The sequence below is a fragment of the Vulpes lagopus genome, chromosome 11, assembly GCF_018345385.1.
Source record: "Vulpes lagopus strain Blue_001 chromosome 11, ASM1834538v1, whole genome shotgun sequence".
In the NCBI taxonomy this organism is placed as follows: domain Eukaryota; kingdom Metazoa; phylum Chordata; class Mammalia; order Carnivora; family Canidae; genus Vulpes; species Vulpes lagopus.
Window position 1 is genome coordinate 31147176 of NC_054834.1, and position 20430 is coordinate 31167605.

Below are 20430 nucleotides of genomic sequence, written 5' to 3' on the forward strand. Positions count from 1 at the left end.
CCTGTGGGGGGTGCGATGTGGGACTCGATCCCAGAACCCCAGGATCATGACCTGGACCGAAGGCAGATGTCAACCACTGAGCCACCCAGGTGCCCCAATGTTATTTCTTAGAGGTCACTTTTTTCAAGTCTAGGCCTGGAGACGTTTTGCGTAACTTCCTAGACACTGTGCCCGAAATTCTAGTCACTGCCAGGGGCTAGAAAGTATTACTGTTTAAAAGGCCATAACGATCCAGCATTAGATTACCTGTAGGGACCAGTAACTGAGAATGGACAAAATACAGGGAGTTTGCCAAAGTTGCTTGTCTAGAAAATAAATAACTATTAGAATAATTGTATTTATGTTTAGGTGGGTTATGTGAAGGAAGCAAGGCTTTTAGTATCAGTTGCATTCTCTCCCAGACCACCTCTTGCATCCCATGGACCTCACGCTCCTGAGAAGATGCTTCCAGGGTCTGGGAAATAGCGTGTAAGGGAGACGTTTTGCTCCTTTCAGCACTAAAAGCCCTTGGCAGTTATGTGCCCAAACAACCCTAATGAGAGCCTGGTTTCTGTCTGGGTCCTACAGAGCCCAGCTGTCCTCTTGCCTCTAGCGGAAGGCCCGATCCCCGGGGTCTCCCCAGCTCTGGCGTCCTGACGTTGGCTTCCCCTCCAGCCACCTCAAGAAACCCAGGAGGTGGGGACCCTCCACGGTGAGCTACACACACATGTTCATCCCACCCTCCCCTGTAAAGGATGCTCATCTGCACGTGCTGGTTTAGCGTAGACTATTCATCTGAAAGGACGATGGCCTCTCTTCTCTAGGAACACTCAGACATACGCTTGGAACGTGAAGGGACACTAACCTGCGAGGCCCTTGAGGGCCTGACCCTTTCAATGTCACTGAGCAGGTCTGATGCCGGCACCCCTGAGTCTCCACCAGCTCACCACCCTCCATTATAGGTGCGGTGCTATGGGAGTGCGGTCATGCACTGGGCCTCAGTTTCCCCACCTGCACCACCGCAGCAATGACACCCCCCCACTGCAGGCGGCTCAGGGGTAGTGCTGTTGTGGGTTCCGGCACAGAGGAGGCTCCAAATCAATGAGGAAAGAATGTCTTTTCCTTTCTGCCTCCTTCCCTTGAGAGAGAGCGCAGGGGAAAACCCAGAATGATCAAAGAAGAGATCAAAGAAGAATCCTCGAGACAAGGAGTGGCTACTCTGGCATCTTCGCCTCAGAGGCAGCTCTTCCACGGGGCAAACCCAGTAAGCCGACCTCAGCCATCCCTCCGCAGAAAGAGGTTTGAAGATCTTTCTAGAAGGATGTTTTCAGAATGGTAAGGAAAAAAGAAGCATATAAGAGTGAAAAGCCACAGGGAAAGAAGACGACCCACAAGAAGAGAGACAGTGGGGGAAAGAGCCACAGACTCCTCTCATTCACCTTTGCAAGGCCCTACGTCCAACTGCTCAGAGACGACCCCCTGCCCTTTAAAGCCTGGTCCTTCACTGAGGCCAAGAATTCGTGTGCTGGTGAACTCCCAGGGTCAAAAGGATGCTCCTCTGGTACCTGTGAGGCCTTCAGTGAGTTTTCTTTGGAAACGGGCTCACACCACACCCCCGCCCCAGACCTCCCACAAGGCCAGCGACTGAAGTCTGGAACACAGGACCAAGGGGGCCACTGCAGACGACATTTAAAAATGCAGTCGTAGGATTCGCTGCATTGCACACTTGAAACACCCAGGACACTGTACGTGAACTATGCTGGACTTTAAACCAAAAGCTTAATTTAAAGAAGTTGGAAAGTATGCAATGTTTTATCAGATAAAAACAATAAAATAAGATGTAACCATATATTTTAAGAACTGCAGGTCTTATAACCAGTTTTGTCCATAAAATGGTATCTGCAAAAGTCTCCGGGGGCCCAGCCTGGTGCTCCTGCAGTCACTCCCCACACGGTCTGGGGTGAAGGCTTACTGACAACAAGGAAAACAAAACCAATGAAAACGTAAAGTCTAAAATCACACTAGGTTCACTGACAACGGCTCATACATGCTGCCACCGTCTGGGAAAGCGACGTGGGCTCCGGAGTCACTCAAACTCAGGTCTCAATTCTGGTTCTGCCAACTCTGAGGTGTGATCTTGGACCAATTCTCAAGACTCGGTTGTCTCATCGGGGACGGTGACAGGGCTGCTGGCATTAAATGAGATGATACGCGTAGGGATCATTGCTGTCTAGAACCTAACAGGTGCTTAGTAAATCGTTGTCGTCGTCATCGTCATTATTACAGTGACATGAAAGAAGTATTCTTAATCCGAGACACATGTTTTCTGTTAATAATAGCTGCCTGTCAACAGGCGTCTAAGTTAGGGTCTCACGAAGCCGGCGTTCATGTCTCTCTCTGCAGACACGACCCCAGCCAGTACGGAGAGTCGGTTCTGTCGCCTGTGAGCCTGTGAGTGTCGGCCACGAGGAAGGTGAAGGGAGGGAGAGGGGGTTGGGCCGGTTCCAGATTGTTTGGAGGCCAGGAGGCCAGCTAGCTGAAGCCCTGGGGCCCTGCGCTCCCCCTCACCCCCCCATCCCACAGCATCTGGGCTGCCTGCATGCTCCCCAGGAGCCACTATTCCATCGTGGAAGGATGGGGAGGAGGGAAGAGAACGACCCCCTAGGCTCACCCCTGGCGCCCACCGTCAGAGCATGTGTACAGCACTACGCGTGGCCCTTCATCCTCTCCAAGCCCCATAGGAGGAGAGGTGAGAACACGTTTTCAGAAGAGGAAGGAGAAGGGGGCCAGGGCTGGGGGAGGACAGAATGAACTAGATTAAGATTGGTCTCAAGGGGCACCTGGGTGGCTCAGTGGTTGAGCGCCTGCCTTCAGCTCAGGGCATGATCCTGGGGTCCTGGGATCGAGTCCTGCATTGGGCTCCCTGCATGGAGCCTGCTTCTTCCTCTGCCTGTGTCTCTGCCTCTCTCTCTGTGTGTCTCTCATGAATAAATAAAGTCTTTTTTAAAAAAAGGAAGATTGTTCTGAAGTGTTCCTACTGCTTTTGTGGTACCTTTCCTCTCTTGGATTCTGATTTTCTGCTCCTTCTCTCTCTCTCTCTCCCCCTGCCCCCCCCCCCCCGCCCCGCCGTCTCCTCGGGTCCCACATTTTGCCTTCCAAGAAGCCTTTCATGATCTAGACCAGGAGCCTGCCTACATGCTTTTTTTTTTTTTTTTTTGTAAAAGGCCACAGAGGAGATATCTTCCTCTTTGCAGGCCTGACAGTCTGGTGCAGCGATGCCTTGACTTTGTCATGGGTGCGCAAAAGCGCAAAAGCCACAAACCAGACCATATGAGCCTGGTCTGGGGGTGGGGGGTGCTGCGATCCCCCCACGAGAGTCGGCCAAAAGCAGCACCAGGCCAGATGAGGCCTGCAGACCACCGTGGGCCAATCCCTTCTATGGACTGCTCTCGATCTCTGGTGTTCCAGCAAAACCTACATGTCCCGCTTCCCAGTCCTTTCAGGTCCCTACTGTGGGGGCAGGAAGCCCTGCTGATGGGCACCCCGGGAGTTTGATGTGCTCTCTCCCACCATCAAAAACACCTATGCATCGTGCAGAAAAGGCCTCCAGCCACCCAGTCAACGCTGTGGAGTTCCAGGTGTCCTTGCAGAGCAGGGGGAGATTCTGAAGACGGAGCACGCGGGGGCCTCCTGGCATCTCACAAAGCGCTGACAGATGCCACAACCCAGCTGCCAGGGAGAACATGGACCATCGCTAAGCATCGCCCCACTTTTATCTGCCGGGCTATAAATATTCTGGGCCTACCTGTGCCCTCTGACTCTCATGGGGAATTTCCAGGCTGCTTCTGGGATGTTCAGAGGCTCCCCCGCCTTCTCTTGCTGCAGGGCCAGGCCTGTCCCACTCGGACCCCAACTTCTCCATAAAACACATGCAGTGGCTAGAACACTAGTGATTTGCCCAAGAGAAAGAAACGTTCTAGAAGAGCTAGGAAATTTCTCCCAGCACCGGCAGGAACACCGGGGAGCAGAAGATAAAGAGAGGCTTTCAAATAGCAGAGGCGTGGGAGTAGAAGGAGGAGCGGCCCCGCTCTGTTGCCAGCAGCTCCCACACCCAGATGCAGGCCAGAGCGATCCCTCATAATTTAAGCTGACACCCCTCAGTGGAGATGAAAGGAACACCACTCGCTGTCTCCGACAACAAATGTCAGCATCCCTGGAGGCCATTTAGACACAAACACAGCATAAATCTGACTCCTAGTGGGGAAGTCCAGAGACGAAGTCTGCACACACAGCCTACCATAGTGAAATGAATTTGCTTGGCATAAAGTTCGAACATGTTTCTCAGGGTCTCTTTTTCCCCCTTTCTCATAAAAAAAAAAATCTGGAATGGTTCAGGGCTGTTGCTTCCCCCTTGCCTGGCCCTCCCACTCGTTTATGACATAAGCAATCACAGATGAAAGACCCAGCCATGGTTTATGGCCCTGAGACGGGCTGTACTACCTGTGGGGCCTCGTAGATTCATTTCGGGTTGTTGGAAAAATCCCAACGGCCCATAAACAGGGAAAGAGATATCTGAGCTTGGCCCAGGAGGTGAGGGCGAGGGAGGAGGGACAGAGACCTGCATGCTAGGGAAGGGAGAGGCAGGAACAGGCCTCAGATGCTTCCCCAGTGATGAGCCTCATAAATGTCCTTCAGACCAGGGGAGTGGAGGAAGGGTCTGAGACTCGCCATGGGTGGAGGGGGAGGGAAGGAGGGAAGGGTGGAAGTTATAAAGACAGGGTATATGAAGGCAGGAAGCTATTTCAGTTGCTGCCCTGCACTGCAGGATCGAAATTCCTTTCTCCCTGAGCAGAGAGCAGTGGTCAACTCCGAATGCACAGCACCATCTCAAATCCAAGGGACAAGCAGCAAAGTCCCCTGGAAAAGGCGAGTCCCTGCAGATACTGTTTGAAACTGCCTTCCACGTGGCTCTCGACTCAGACCAAACCCAGGTTCCCATGAAAGATCGGACCTGGAACTGGTTCGCTGTATCACTCGCTCATTAAGCATCCCCTGTGGGGCGCACGTCAGGCGCCGTAGCAGGACAACTCTGGGCGACGCAGGTGAAGAAGACTCAGCCTCCGCTCTCACAGAGATCTCAGATGAGGAAAGGGGGAAAGATCCACCACCCAAATAATGACAACTCTGCTCAGAGGAGCTAGGGGAGGGGACCAGAGGAGGCAACATCGTGCAGGTGTCACTTGAACTAAAAGTGAATGACACACACAGGGAGCAGTTCCAGATACAGGAGATAGGGCACTGTATGTCAAAAGAGCAGAACTTTCCAATGGCATGGACGCAAGGCAGGCCACCACATCCACTGCGAAGACTGGGCTGAGGACATCCCTTAGGTCCCAGGCTGCACAGGGACCCTGCAACAGAAGAAAATGCCCACATCCCAAGTACCAATTCAGTGTCAGGCCTTGTGTCCAGGATGCACAAGTCCTCTCATCTCCATGGCAACAAGCATAGCCAGGAGTATCATTAACTCTGCTCCACCTAAGGAATAAACAAAGCCTTGGAGAGGCTCAGAACTTTCCCCTCCAACATACAGGGCCTAGGTGGCAGGACCAAGTTGCATCCAAGGCTTGTCTACTACCAAGCCCAGGCCTGAGGTGCTCCCGCAGGGAGGAGAGAGGGAAAGGGAGGAGGTTGGAGGGGGTAGAGGGAGGAGGGAGGAGAGAATCTTAAGCAGCTCCACACCCACTGTGGAGCCCAACATGGGGTCTCGATCTCATGACCCTGAGATCATGATCTGAGCTGGAACCAAGAGTCAGACGCTTAACTGACTTGAGCCATCCAGGCGCCCCAGACACAGACTGTTTAACCAGCAAACCAGACGTAAGTAAAGGACAGTTACCCGTGTCTATCCCGGCCTAAGAGCGGGGACAATTGGATGCTCTGTCCCCCACAGTCACTGCAAGAGCACTCTTCATATCAGGTGACGTCTAGAATGGTAGAAAGTAACTCCGGCCATGAAATAGGAGAGCGGGGTTCTCAGCTCTAATTCTGCTACTCAGCTGTACGCCCTTGGATGAAATTCCCCACATCTCTGAGACTCAATTTCTTCATCTACAAGATAATGTAAAAATCCCTTATGCTTACCTAATACTTGGCAAGGAGTCATTTTACAATTGCATTGTTTCATCATTTCTATCACAACCCTAGGAGGCAGGAAATGTAAATATATATATATATATATATTGCAGATATGCAAACTGAGGCCCAGGGAGGCGGTTGTGTTGCCCAAAGGCACACAGTTGGGATGCTCTGTGTTGTGCCTCCATGTCCCCTCTCCCTGCCTGAGCTGGCTCATGGGATTGTTACAAAGATCCAAGGGGACCTGGTATTTGCAAAATATCAGGTGCTGGCCAACTGCGGGCGGCGTCACCATTATTAAAGAGCGAGGAAAGAAAGGCTCACGGGGAAGGCTTTCCCGGGGGTGGGTCATCCACCTGAGCTCCTGCTGGAAAGCCATTCTTTTTAGCCCAGAAGGGAAGGTGCCTCACCTTCCTCCCCACAGACGTCTTCTCACTGCAATCCCAGCAGAGATCTCCAATCTCAGGGTATGAAGCCTTCCCAGAGCACAGCAGACAGAAGCCGAGCACAATCCTGAGTCAGGCTGGAGGTCAAATGTCCCAGAAAGGCACCTTTGTTCGGCAGTGCCCACAAGGGATGCGGGTTCCTGTGTCAGGCAGAGGGAGGAGCCAGCAGGCCAGCAAAGGGAGCTGCATCTCTGCTCTGGGAATGCTGGCAGCCACCACAGCCCGACACCCCACTGGCTTGCCTCAGTGGCTAGTGCTCAGGACAGGGAAGCCTTGCCAGGTGGGGGGTTTGTAGGGAAACTTGACAGTATTGGTGCAGATTGCTGGGATTATCGTGAATTTGCATCACTTTGGGTCCTTTTCACATTTGAATAGGCTTCATGCTAATACCTACTCTGCCTCTGTCCTTCTCTGGCCATGAGCGTGCACACATACACATACTTGCGTACCCTGCATCTTTTCTGCTGAATTCTTCTGCTTTCCCTGTTTTTTCTTTTAATTTTTTAAAAATATTTTATTTATTTATTCATGAGAGACACAGAGAGAGAGGCAAAGACACAGGCAGAGGGAGAAGTAGGCCCCCGTGGGGGAGCCCAATGTGGGACTCAATCCCTGAACTCCAGGATCAGACCCTGAGCCAGAAGCAGAGTCCAACCACTGAGCAATCCAGGAGTCCCTGCTTTCCCAGTTTTAATAAAAACACGTGGGCAGCCCGGGTGACTCAATGGTTTAACGCTGCCTTCAGTCCAGGGCATGATCCTGGAGACCCGGAATCGAGTCCCGCATCGGGCTCCCTGCATGGAGCCTACTTCTCCCCCTGCCTGTGTGTCTCTGCCTCTCTCTGTGTGTCTCTCATGAATAAATAAATAAAAAATCTTTAAAAAAATAATTAATTAATAAATAAATAAATAAATAAATACACGTTTACATGCAATCCAAACTAATAAGCACAGGTGCAAATGCTGACTGCTCCTCTGCACAGACTCATCATATATGGAAATACTAATAATCAGGACATCACAAGATTCCTCTACACCAACATCACTGTATGCAAATCAAGAACAGACAGAAAAACACTACACAAAGGCCAGAACTGTGTTGTTTTGATTTAGCTAGCGTTGGAGAAGGACACTGGAAGCTTGTAACAAGCCCAAATCAGGTATTTGGGGCTCAGTGCTCAGGCCTCAGTAAAACTCATCAATCCAGCTGCATGATGGTTCACGAGGTGTGGGGTGTGATACGCATAACATTGTCCTAGGTTAGTATTAACGAAGTCTGAGCGCATTTGCTCCGGTTTAGAAACAGAGTTAGGTGGATCGAATACTCTCTCTCTTCGGAGTTGTCCAATTTTGCTGCATTAATTACTAGTCTTCAGGAGGACAAAATAATCTGGGAAAATGAAATCGCTTCAAGTCAGGGTTGGGAAACAAGGGGTTAGTTCTGTCTCCAAATTAAAAAAGACCCAGACAGCAATCCTCTAGGTGGCTGAGGAGTTGAGTGAGTCGGCTAACACTATAAATGTTCTCACCGTGGAAGTGAGTCCTCCCTGGACAGGTCCACTGTGGGTTTAACCATACAGAGAAGTCGCTCAGATGACCACAGCTCATCCAAGTGCCTGCGCCCTTGGCAGGGACGCCCTGGTTGTGATTCGGCCCTCTGCTGGCTTGAAGTAGCAAGGCCCTTCAAGACCCAGGCCAGGTCTGGGTCTCCAGACCCTAGTTCACCCCACAAAGCACAGAGACTCAGAAGAGCAAGGAAATGTGGGGTCAGGCACACAGTGTCTGTGCTTACCCTCCACCACTCTCTGGCTATGTGACCTAAGGCCAATGACCTAAGCTCTCTGACCCCTACCTTCCTGAATTGTAAAATCAGGAGAATAAAGACCTGCCACGCCACCCTGGTAGGGCTGTGAGAACTTGAAACCAGGAGTAGGTAAAAGCACATTTTTTAAAAACTGCAAAATACTATAAAATGTAAGATGTTTTCAATGTTCTCATTTTTACTATGTCTTCTTGATGGCTTATGAACCTACTGCATGTCCCCACTGCCTATGAAGCTCACAGCGCTCATCCGGAATGTCCCGTCACTGCACAGCTACACCTGGGTGTGTGCCTACCACGTACAGGCTCTCTTCCAGACACGGGGTGAAGCGGCCTGGACAAGAGTGATAAAGGCTCTGCCCTCCTATCTCTGGTGGGAGAAGACAGGCAATGCATAAATGAAGGAGATCATAATTCAGTCTGTGACAATGTTAAACGCTGGGAATAAAATAAAATAGAGCAATAGGCTACAGAAGGACCAAGGAGGGATCCCTGGGTGGCGCAGCGGTTTGGCGCCTGCCTTTGGCCCAGGGCGCGATCCTGGAGACCCGGGATCGAATCCCACATCGGGCTCCCGGTGCATGGAGCCTGCTTCTCCCTCTGCCTGTGTCTCTGCCTCTCTCTCTCTCTCTCTCTCTCTCTGTGTGGCTGTCATAAATAAATAAAAATTAAAAAAATAAAAATAAATAAACAGAAGGACCAAGGATAGTAGAGAACACTTTGTTCAGTTGTGTAATTCTGTACCCAAAAGAGCTAAATCTTCTGGGGCCACCCTCAACTCCCTTCTGCGCTAGTTCTTTCCCTTTCCCAAAACCCAGAGCCCATGTCTGTCTGCCTCAAATATTTTAGTTACACAAGAATATTTGAATCAGAAGGTAACTTTATATGTTGCCTTACATTCTCTAACCACTGGAGGTAAAAATATCATAAATTCTAAGCATGGATTTTTTTAAAACTCAATTAATTACCATGTAGTGTATGATTAGTTTCAGACGTAGAGGTGATTCACCAGTTGCATAGAACACCCAGTGCTCATTCCATCACGTGCCCTCTTTCATGCCCATCACCAGGTACCCCATCCGCCCACCTCCCCTCCAACAACCTTCACTTTGTTCCCTGTAGTTTAGAGTCTCTCATGGTTGGTCTCCCTCTCTGATTTCATCTTACTTCATTTTCCCCTCCCTTCCCCTATGATCCTCTGTTTTGTCCTTTAAATTTCCACATATGAGTGAAATCACATAATTGTCTTTCTCAGATTGACCGGTTCTGCTTAGCATAATACCCTCTAGTTCCATCCACATCATTGCAAATGGCAAGATTTCATTTATCTGATGGCGGAGAAATATGCCATTGTGTGTATATATATCTTCTTTATCTGTTCATCTCTCAATGAACATCTGGGCTCTTTCCATAGTTTGGCTATTGTGAGCATTGCTGCTATAAACACTGGGGTGGATTTTTTTGAAAAAGTACTGCACTGGACTAAGCTAAGAATCCTGTTAGGACATAGTTTTATGGGTCATGTAGCAGAGTGGTTAAAAGCAGTGCTTTGGACTCAAATAGTCTGCTCCATCATTTTATCATTTAGCTGGTGATCTTGGTCAAGCTACCTGGCATTAAATTGGTCTTCCCATCTGTAAATGGGTTAAAAGCATCTACCCAATAGGCTAGTTATAATAGTTAAACTAAACAATTTATGTATAGTATTATGGTTGGAACTTAACAAATGCTCACTAAATAATTATAATTTTGTATACTTCCATATAACTAGAATAAGCTTCTAGAAAACAGAGATACGTCTAAATTATCTTTGTATTCTCCACAACCCAGTGCCGTGCTGAGCACTCAGGAGAATAATAGTTAGTTGTTAGATAGTTCATGTCCCAATCAATACAGAATGAAGCCAAAAGTCACACTGGCAGTGCGTGGCACAAACAGGCACCCTGCACAGCTCTGTCTCCCCATTCTTCACAAATTCATTCACCAATGCCAACCAACTTCCTGTGGTTATAGAAATTATTGGAGAATTACTAGTTACCTCTATACTTGGGGGCTCAGCTGGGATGAGATGTGCGCCCCTTAAACAATGATCTGAATTTCCCTTTCACATTGCTATTGATCCCACAGAGGGCCCTCTGTTTCCTCAGTACCCATCCAGTTATGTTTTCAAGAGGAGAAGACAGGCCATAAAAAAGAGAAATTCTAAATTATGATTATTAGGGATAAAGGGAGGAAGAAAAGGAAAAAAAATGGAGACATGGACAGAGAGAGGCCAACACTGTGGAACAAGAACCATGGCGCAACTTGTCCACCAGCCAGTCATCAGGTGACTGGAATGCGCGGTCCCCAAGGACAGCTGCGGGAAGGAGCGGGCCCTTGGCCAGGAGGCACTCATCCCTCTCGGGCTGGGCTGTCCTTCCTGAGAGATCATCAACAGACATTCACATGGCCACAGTTCTTCACAGGTGAGAACACATGATTGGGCTTGGAAACCAAGTATTTTTGCAGAAAGAGCTTCCTCTAAATTAACTATAAACTGAATATAATTGTGTGCCATGATTCTACACCATTTGGAGAGTATTTATGGTTACTCCCTCCAGTGAAATTGGGTATTTTGAGATGCTCTTGACATTGAAGAAATCATTGCTGATAGCACCATCACAGACACTTCATGTAATTAGCTAGTTCTGAATTTCTAACACTAAAAACTCCTTTTCTCAATACTGTCATTACTTATTAAAGTATAGAGTTTGTTGTTGAAATAAGGGTAAGAGGAAGCATGCTGTTGCCCTGAACCTAAGACCACTGTTATTATAGTCTAGACTCTGGAGCAGTGGTTCTCAGATTTGAGCATGTCTCAGAACACCTGGAGAACTGGTTAAAAAGTTTTTTGGGCCTCCCTCCCCTCCCCAGAGTCTCTGAGATGCTGGGCCTTGTCCCCCATAGGTCTGAGAGAGTCTGACTTTCCATTTCTAATATTTCCCAGGTGATGCTGATGCTGCTGGTACAGAAACCACACTTTGAGAATCACTGACCTAGAATATTCCTCCCTCTCTTTGCCTACTCCTACCCCTGCATGTATACACAGGGAGGTCTAGCAACCAGAATAGAGTCATTTTTCCAGTTTTATCAGCAAAAAATTGACATCCATTACTGTATACGTTTAAGGCACACAGCATGATGATTTCATTTGTGTATAGTGAAATTATTACCATGGTAGGTTCTGCTAACATCGCTCTATAAGTTTAAGGCACTTAAACTAACATCCATCTTCTCCTATAGATACAACAAAAAAAAGAAAAAATTTTCTCCTCGTGATGAGAACTCTTAGGATTTACTCTCTTAACAACTTTGCATGCACCGTACAGCAGCGTTAGCTGTTGTCAGCAAGTTGTATATTTTGTATATTTAGTGCTTATTTATCTTGTAACTGGAAATTTGTACCTTTTGATCACCTTCTTCCAATTCTCCCTCCCTCCACACTCCCCTCCAGTAACAAGTCTGATCTGTTCTATGAGTTTTTTGGTTTTGTTTGTGTTTGCTTATTTTTTTTTTAGATTCACATAGAAGATTATAGTATTTGCCTTTGTTTGACTTAACATCAGGCCTTTAAGGTCCAACCATGTCACAATTGATAGGACTGCCTCATTTTTAATGGCTAAATAATATTTGTGTAAATACCTCAACTTCCTCATCCATTCATCACTGATGGACACTTAGGTTTCCATGTCTTGGCAACTGCAAATAATGTTGCTATGAACATGGAAGTCCAGATATCTTTTCGAGATCCTGATTTCAATTCTTTTGGATATATGGCCAGAAGTAGAATTGCTCCATAGTGGCTGCACCAATTTACATTCCCACCAACAGGGCACAAGCGTTCTCTTTTCTCCATATCTTTGTCAGCATTTGTTATCTTTTGTCCCTTTGATGATGGCCACTGTAACAGAGGTGAGGTGATATCTCATTGTAGTTTTAATTAGCATTTCCTTAATGATGAGTGATGTTGAGCAACATTTCATGTGCCTGTTGACTTCCCATATCTCTTCCTTGGTGAAATATCTATTCAGGTCATTTGCCCATTTTTTACTTGTTATTTGGGGATTTTTGCTATTGAGTTGTATGAGTTCTTTATATATTTTGAATATGAACCCTTATCAGATATATGGTTTGCACATATTTTCTCCCATTCCATAGCTTGCCTTTTCATGTTGATGGTTTCTTTTGTGGTGCAGAAGTTTTTTAGTTTGATGTAGTTCCACTTGTCTATTTTTTATTTTATTTCTTGAACTTTGGAGTCCTATCCAAAAAATCATTACCAAGATCTATGTCAAGAAGCTCTGTTCCTGTTTTCTATTAGGAGTTTCATGATTTTGGGTCTTGCATTTAAGTCTGCAACCAATTTTGACTTAATTTTTGTTAGTGGTGTAAAATATGGGTCCAGTTTCATTCTTTTCCATGTCAATATCCAGTGATCCCAGCACCACCTATTGAAGAGATTGTCTTTTCTCCATTAAGTACCCTTGACTTCCTTGTCAAATATTAGCTGACCATATATGCTTGGGTTTATCTCTGGGTTCTTGATTCTCTTCCATTGGTCTATCTGTCTGTTTTTATGCCAGTATAATACTGTTTTAATGACCATAGCTTTATAGTATAGCTTGAAATCAGGAAGTGTGATGCCTCCTCCTTTCTTCTTTCTCAGGATCTCTTTGGCTATCTAGGATTGTTTGTGTTCTATCTAAATTTTAGGACTTTTTTCTACTTCTGTAAAAAATGCTTTTGGAATCTTGATAGGGACTGCACTGAACCTACAGATGACTTTCAATATTAATTCTTCCAATCCATGAACATAGGATATCTTTCCATTTATTTGTCTCTCCTTCAATTTGTTTTCTTTTTAAAGATGTTATTTATTTATTTGGGGGGGAGCACAAGTGCGGGGAGGGGCAGACAGAGAGAGAAGAAGACTCCCCACTGAGTGCAGAGCCTGATGTGGGGCTCAATCCCAGGACCCTGGGATTATGATCTGAGCCAAAGGTAGGTGCTTAACTGACTGAGCTGCCCAGGCGCCCCTCTTCTTCAATTTCTTACCTCAGTGTCTTATCATTTTTAAAGTGAAGATCTTTCACCTTAAACTTATTCTGAAGTATCTTATTATATTTAATGCTATTGCAAATGGGATCAATTTATTTCTTTCTCAGAGATTTTGTTGTTAGTGTATAGAAACACTATGAATTTTTGTATGCTAATTTTGTGTCTTGTAACTTTACTGAATTTATTAAGTCTAACAGTTTTCTGGTTCAGTATTTAAGATTTTTCTTTATATAAAATCATGTCTTCTGCAAATAAGACAATTTTACTTCTTAAGGAAGAAGTAAATTGATACATTTTATTTCTTTTTCTTGCCTGATTCTTCCAGCTAGGACTTCCAGTGATTTATTGAATAAGAATGGTGAGAGTGAGCTTTTATCTTCTTCCTTATCCTAGAATAAAATCCTTAGTCTTTCACCACTGAGTATGACACTGGCTGTGGGCTTATCATATATTGCCTTTATAATGTTGAGGTATGTTTTTATGCTTGATTTGTTAAAGGTTTTTATCATGAAAGTTTTTATGATGGTGAATGCTTTTTAAGCATCTACTGAGATTATATCACTTTTTTCATTATATTAATGTGGTGTATCACACTGACTGATTTGTGTATGTTTAATCATCCTTTCATTCCAGGGATAAATCCCATGTGATCATAGTGAATCATCCTTTTAATGTGCTACTGAATTTAGTTTGCTAGAATTTTACTAAGAATTTTTGTATCTATCTTCATTAGGGATATCGACCTATGTTTTTCTTTATGTAGTTCCTTTTCTGGTTTTTGGCATAAAGCTAATAATGCTGGCCTTGTAAAACGGGCTTGGGAGTATTCCCTTCTCTTCAAATTTTGGAGGAATTTGAGAAGAGCTGATGTTAATTCTTCTTCATATGTTTGGCAAAATTCACTAGTGAAGCCATTCGGCCCTGAATTTTTCTTTATTGGGAGATTTTTATTGAATCAATATCCTTACTGGTAATTGGTCTGGTTAGACTTTCTATTTCTTCCTGATTCAGTCTCAATAAGTGACACATTTCCTTTTTTTTTTGTATTTACAAACTAGGAATTTTTTTTTTAATTAACTTTTATTGGTGTTCAATTTACCAACATACAGAAAAACACCCAGTGCTCATCCCGTCAAGTGTCCACCTCAGTGCCCGAAGTGACACATTTCTAAGAATTTTTCCATTTCTTCTAAATTGCCCAGTATGTTGGCATAGAGTTATTCACAGTGGTCTCATAATCCTTTGAATTCCTGTGCTATCAGATGCAATGCCTCCTTTTTAATTTATAATTTTGTTGATTTGGAGTCTTTTTCTTTCCTGGTTAGTCTAGCTAAGGGTTTGTAAATTTTGTTTATCTTCTCACAGAACTGTTGGTTTAACTTTTCTACTGTTTTTTGGTTCTGTTTTATTTATTTATGTTTTAATCTTTATTATTTCCTTTTTTCTGAAAGCTTTGGGCTCAGTTTGTTATTTTTCTAGTTCCTTAAAGCATTGAGTTAGGTTGTTTATTTAGGATCTTTCTTGCTTCTTAATGGAAGGGCTTGTTGCTATGAACTTTTCTCTCAGAGCTGCTTCTGCTATGCTCCATAAGTTCTGATGTGCTGTTTCCATTTTCATTTGTCTTTTTTTAAAAAAATATTTCCCCTTTAATTCTTCCTTGAGTCATTGGCTATGGATGTACATTGCTCAGGTTTGGAAAATTTTCAGCCATTACTGCTTTAAATATACTTTCTGTCCCTTTCTCTTCTCCTTCTAGAATTCCCATAGTGCAAACACTGTTTCTTTTCATTTTGTTCTATAATTCCCAGGGTTTCTTCCTTTTTTTCATTTTTTTTTTCCTTTTTTGCTCCTCTGACTGGGTCACTCCAATGTCCTATTTTCCAGATTAATAATTGTTTCTTCTGCATGATGAGTCTACTTTTGAAATTCTCTATTGAATTCTTCAGTTATTTTATTTTTCAACACTAGAATTACTGCTTGTGTTTTTGATGGCTGCTATTTCCTTGTCAAACTTCTGGTTCTGTTCACGCACTGTTCTAATTTTTTCAGTTGTCTGTGTTTTCTTATAGTTCAATAAACTTCCCTCAGAGGTTTATTCTGAATTCTTAGTCTGACAATTCATAGATCTCGATTTCCTTAGGGTATTTGGAGCTTTACTATTTTTATTTGGTGGTGTCATATTTATCTGATTTTTTGTGTGCATAATCTGTTATTCTTTTCATCAGTACCCTATGCATTTGAGTAACGAGGCTCGTCTTCAAGACTTTACAAGTTTGTTTTGGCAAAGTCAGTTCTTCACCAGCTAGCTCATTTTGGGTTTCTGTATGTGTCTGATGGTAATGTCTCTAGGCAAGTAGGGCCTGCTGCTATGGTCTATTTTGAGGTAAGGCAACTGTTTGAGCTCCAAAGATGGGTATGGGAAGGAGTGCCACCAGCTGAGAATAGTTGGATAGGACTGCTGGCTTGTTTCCCTACCCACATGAGGCTCTAAGCTGGACTCTGAAGTTACACAGATTCTCTGGTGAGGCTTACTAGAGTGTTGGGACTGGGTACTATCTACTATAAATGGGACTGTGAATTAGTTTCCTTGCTCTGGCAGGGCAGCAGACAGCTCACTGTTCTGGGGCTCAAACCAGTCCTGAGTGTGCAATGAATTCCCTGGTCAGGTGAGGCCACTGGTTTTGCTCTGAAGATGAGGGAAGCCACAGACTATGCTCTATGTTCAAATTCCACTGTATGGCATGCTGTTGGATGATCTGTGCAGTCTCCTGTGTGCTCTGGTTAGATTTTCTGGTTGGACATGCTGAAGACTGTACTCTGCAATGAGTGGGACTATGAATTAGACTCCCCGCCTGTGTACAATAAGAAAAGCAGTTTCCATTCGATGTTCACAGTAGTTTTATCACCTGTCACTCTGCAACTTCTCTTTGTTGAAAATTTGTAGATTATCTACCCATCCTGATCTGTCTATATCTCAACAATCTCCTTATCATGTAACCAATGCTCTGTATTAAACTCTGCTTTAAACATTGACAGTCATTTCTACCATCCTGGATGGCTCCTGGCTGATATAGTTCCCAGACTGACAAGGGGGATTTTACAGTTTTGGCAACTGTCTCTTCATTTGCCAAGTAAGCATCTCCAGACACTCCATCATATCACTAGACATACTGAAACCAAAATTAGCTCAAATCACCTTCTCACTTTGTTATTTTTCTTGGACTCATTTTGAAAGTTTATGCCAGAATAGCAGTTAGATAATGGGACATGGCAATTATTACTCCAGGACTTAGACTTTGGGTACAAGATTTGCTGGAAATCAGTACTAAAGTCCTATGAGCAGTCAGCACCATGGCCAGATCCAAAATGCCACAGACAAAATGGGAAGCCAGAAAAGACTTTAGTGGAGATTTATTCCAGGGACAGGAGAGAGAACTTGGACATTTTGCTTGTAGTGCCTCTCTTCAATGTGTCTCCAATATCTGTACTTCTTTGTCATATACAGACCAACCTAGAAGACAGGTATTGCCACATGCTGCAAGCCTCTGGGACTTGTTAAAATTGAAATGATCTCTACAACCTGTCCTGAAAATTAGTTACCACCATCATCAAATATAAGGTGCTTTTAATTATAAAACGTGCCATTATTTTATGCAACACCAAAGAAAGAAAAAAGAATGACCCACCGATTAAACTTTGATACAATGCTTTCTCACTACATCTCAATTTTATGAGTCACATTCCAATTTTGGATATGTTAAGAAGCAACCAATAAAAATGCCATAGAATATTAAATATAGAATTGGCTCTGCTTCAGGCACCTAAGTTTCCTTGAACCAGATAAACTGTTTAAGAGTCTTGTCATTCTAGAATACCCCAACGCTCAGGACATTAGAGAGAGCATCCATTAATGTAAGTTATAGACAGCCCTCTCTGGTCATTTCCATGATCAGCCCCAACATCTCTTTGGCCATTGCAGTGGATGAGCCCTGATGTGAGTGGAAGAGAACCTGATACTAAACACACCTTCCATACTAAGTATAATGTGGATGATACCTCAGTTTCCTCAACTATGATGTAAGGGGGTTGTGATAAATGAGGTCTTACACTGGTCTTCTACAGGAAAGGGGGAATACCAGCAAATATGCTGTCTGGTTATGATCACAAAATCAACCAATGGCTCTTGATAAGGAATTTTTCTGTCCCTAGAGTCATCTGCAAATGTATGAAGTCTCTTTGGTTGGTACAATGTATATGGAGACCATAGTGCACAAAAGCAAACTGTCTCACCCAAAATGCCAGTAGTGCTCGTGCTGAAGTATCCTGACTGAGACTTTCTGAGAAGATATTTATGATGGCAAACAGAAATCTCTGAGTGTATTTTCTGTTTCCATAATGATTTTCTTCCTAACTTTATTATAATGGTTTAATGTCGATAGCACAGAAGGGAGATAGCCTGACTGTCATTTAGGCAATCCTGAAGAACTCACCCCAAGGCCTGGCATTTGCTATTACAATCTGAATCTTAACATTCTCTCATGAATTTCTCAAGTTTTACTTTTTCTGGTGCTGGGACCAGTCCCACATATAAGGAAGTAACTCCCTACATGGGCTGGCATAAGAGGAGCCAATAGGCTTCCTACTGCCATGTTACATTACTCACAAATCAACACATAGAATTATGACTTACCTTCCAGGTGCCTCTTGGTGGAACATGCTGAGAGAAAGGACAGCATCAAACAAAGAAACCTGGCCAGCACTTAGATCAATGACTTCACATTACAGGGGAGGAAACAGAGTTCCAGATAGGTGAAGGAGCTTGCCCGAAATCATACACCTACTATTAGCAGCTCTCAGTCCAGGATGCCGGTCTGTTCGCTCACAGTTCAAGGCCACACAGAGTGTCTGTCATAGGCAGTGAAAAGACAAAGTCTTCGACAATACTGATGAGACAGGTGAACACCACCTCAGTGTGAAACTCTAATCACCCACTGCCCAGAGAATGAGCTATTCTTTTTCCCCCTTCTAAATATTTCAGTATTTCCTACAAATAATAATATTCTTGCATAATAATAAAATTGTCAACATTAAAAAGTGACATGAATACATTATAAATTTGAATCTTTATTTTGTTAATTGTCCCTATGATATCCTTCTTCTGGTCCAACATCCAACCCAGGAACCGACACTATAATTAGTTGTTGGATCTCCTTAATCCTCTCTGATCTGGGACAGCTCCTCAACCTTTTACTTTCATGAGCTTTCATGTTTGAAAAATACAGGTCAGTTGTTTTGTACAACATCTACCAATTTGAGTTGTCTGATGTTTCATTATTAGTTTTGAGTTATGTGTTTTGGGCAGGAACCACAGGAGTGATGTCGTGGAAAGAGGCAATTCTTGTTAATTGCATACTCTCAATCTATAGGGTTTAACACTACCCCCCAACATTTGTTAGTGAAACATTTTTCTGAAGTGAATTATTCCATCTTTCTGGCTCACTAAGTAGAGTTTGTAGACATAGTCTTGGTTTGTTCATTTGTTTTTTGGTATGGCTCTTCATCTTTTAGTAAGTCCTGAAGGGTACTGTTTTAAACGTAGTTGCTTTATACAACTGCATGGGTAGAAAGTAAGGGAAATTGGGTTGAGTACGGAAAAGTTCTGGAGAACACTTTCTCAAGGATAGTGTAGGAAATAAATCTTTAATAACAGCTTCTTTGCTGATTACTTCCTTCTTCATGCTAAAGGAGGACTTCAAATGACATACTCTACTTCACTGAGAGTTCTGGGTCATTGGATTCTGTGAACCTACATTTGATGCAAAATTAGAGTCATTATTAGATCTGAATAATCCCTCTTCTATTTAAACTAATGTAACAGACATTTTTTACCTGATCTGAAAATTATAAATTCTAACGATTAAACTTGAGAACTCTAGCCTTCAGGATACTCTGATGCAAGTTGCTCTGACTACTGGAAATCTGCCTACACAGACCCTCCAATGGATTGAAGGCATCACGGGACTCAAACCAGTACGTCATATGCCTCTGGCAACCATTCTCGGGAGGGACTTCTCAGAAAAGGAGAAAGAGAAACCTCCTTCTGCTGTCTATCCTCCTGACCCTTGGGCACACTCAAGGTCAAAGCAGATGAAGAGGGTAGGGGAAGGTTCTATAATGTTTCCTCCCTGGACCATGGCAGAGGGGGATCTGGGGTTATAATCCCATGTTGGAGCAAAAGGTCTCAGCTGAGGGTATGGAGAGGCCCACGGGAGTCTTGACATTCTGGCAAGATGTGCTGCCTTGTTGAGATCTCCAGCCTGTATCCCAGCTCAAAGACCCAGAGTTCACCCAAGAGAGGGAGGCATTTCCATTCCTTTTTTCAACCTGGACAGGGCACCAGAAAATGCCAGTGCATGGTTCTACCAGCCTCATGAAGGGAAAACCGGGTCTCTCTTACATATAACATGGAGTAGGCTTAGAGCTTCCCACAGAACCATGAGACACTAACAAAGGAAGGAGTGGTGGAGGGTGAACACTCATTTGTACTTTTTTTCTGGGGAGGAGGCGTCAGGTGTCACTGCCTCATCTCCTCCTGAGAAAACACTACTTCTGCCAAGGTGAGGCACTTCCTAGGTATAGCTTGTTGTTTACGAAGAAAATAAACACAATTCAAATAAACTGCCCCGACACATAATTCTCAATGAATTCTTGGGGAAAGTGCTAGAACCAATGTCACATTCCCTTTGGCACATTCCACTTTGCAGAGATTGTGTCTGGTGTCCTCTGTCCCTCCTCCAAGAACCTGAATTCCCTCTCGTCACACCCCAGCTGTTAGATGAGGTAATGCCAGCTGTGGTTCCTTGCGTCACTGTCAAGAAGCCTAACACATAGTTTCTCATCCATATGAAAAGGGCACTGTGGTGAGTCAGGAAGATGTCCTTGGAGTGTCA

General features: G+C 44.4%; 1 protein-coding gene across 1 annotated transcript in view; it reads right to left on the reverse strand.

The window, feature by feature from the left end:
* Window positions 1–20430, reverse strand: part of LMX1A (LIM homeobox transcription factor 1 alpha) — a 151606-nt gene that overhangs the window by 11548 nt on the left and 119628 nt on the right. The gene's annotated exons all lie outside the window — the stretch shown is intronic.